Here is a 1,335-nt window from a genome sequence, read left to right as displayed (position 1 = left end):
TACTAATTTCTTCAGATTGAAATTGATCAAACATGCAATCAAGATACATTGATAATCACTGGCAATTGGAATGCAAAGGTTGGAAACAAACAGGAACAATATGGCCTTAGTGACAGACATAATGCTGGAGATTGCATGATAGAAATCAATGATTTGTTCACTTCAAATACCTTTTTTTTTAAAAAAAAAGAATAAACATCTTTAATACATGTGCTGGATGTGAGGGAGAAGGCTTTATTGGCCTATCTGGACCTTGATTTTCCTCAGATAGAACTTCAGCTCCTTGCCTTCTAGAACATAGCCATCTGCTGGGCCACACTGGCCTGGTCTTGAAGTGATACATGCAAGAAACTTGCCCTGATGGAACTGCTCCTCCAGAAGACTGTTGATTTTTGCATTCTTTTTCCTTTCATTGTATTTTTTCTGAATTTTCTTTGATCGCTTTTTGTTTAATATCTCTTCGTCTTCAGGAGTCAGTTTGGCTCCCTTCTTGTGGCCCAGAGGCAACAAATAGTGGGACTCATATGGTGTGCTCTCAACAAGCCCGATGTAGTTCTTCACTAGGGTCTTAGGGGCAGACCAGCTCATTATTGGACACATTGTAGTCAACATCGATGAGCCTTATTTTTTGAGTACAACACTCAGAGCCCCAGGAGAAGGTCCCCACATCCAGCTTCCGGGCCCGGTACTTCTTGTTGACTCCTCTAACACGAACTGTGTGTATGCAGCAGAGGCCCATCTTAGTGTTGGTTGCGAGGCATTCCAGCTCATACTTCCGCTTCTTGTGGTAGGCCTTTCTCTTGCCCTCAGTCTTGCGGCACTTGTGCCAGTTGTCCCGGGAAATGCCCATCGCTCAGCGCTGGCTGGAAAGAGCTCAAATATCCTTTTAAAACAATCTAAAAGATCACTATACATATGGACCTCACCAGCTGAAATACACATAAATAACACTGACTGCCTCTGTGGAAAGAGATGATGGAAAAGCTCCATATCATCAGCCAAAACAAGGGCTGGGGCAGATTGTAGACATACCATCAATTGCTCATATGTAAATTCAGATTGAAACTGAAGAAAATGAACAAAAATCCATGAGAGCCAAAATATGACCTTTAATATCTCTCACCTGAATTTAGATTTCATCTGAAGAACAGATTTGATACATTAGACACTAAAGACTGAAGATCAGAAGAACTGTGGGATGACATCAAGAAGATCACACAGGAAGAAAGTAAAAAGTCATTAAGACAAGAAAGAAAGAAAAGATCAAAATGGATGTCAGAATAGACTCTGAAACTTGCTCTCCAGTGTAGAGATGATAAAGCAAATGGAAGAAAC

The 1,335-nt window shown here is 40.9% G+C and overlaps 1 pseudogene; it reads right to left on the bottom strand.

Moving 5' to 3' along the window:
• Positions 1 to 234: 234 nt before the first annotated feature.
• LOC102823802 lies at positions 235 to 850 on the bottom strand (annotated as a pseudogene).
• Between the last annotated feature and the right edge of the window lie 485 nt (positions 851 to 1,335).

Source organism: Chrysochloris asiatica, unplaced genomic scaffold, assembly GCF_000296735.1.
Source record: "Chrysochloris asiatica unplaced genomic scaffold, ChrAsi1.0 scaffold00279, whole genome shotgun sequence".
Lineage (NCBI taxonomy): Eukaryota > Metazoa > Chordata > Mammalia > Afrosoricida > Chrysochloridae > Chrysochloris > Chrysochloris asiatica.
This window is presented reverse-complemented; position numbering and strand designations above follow the sequence as displayed.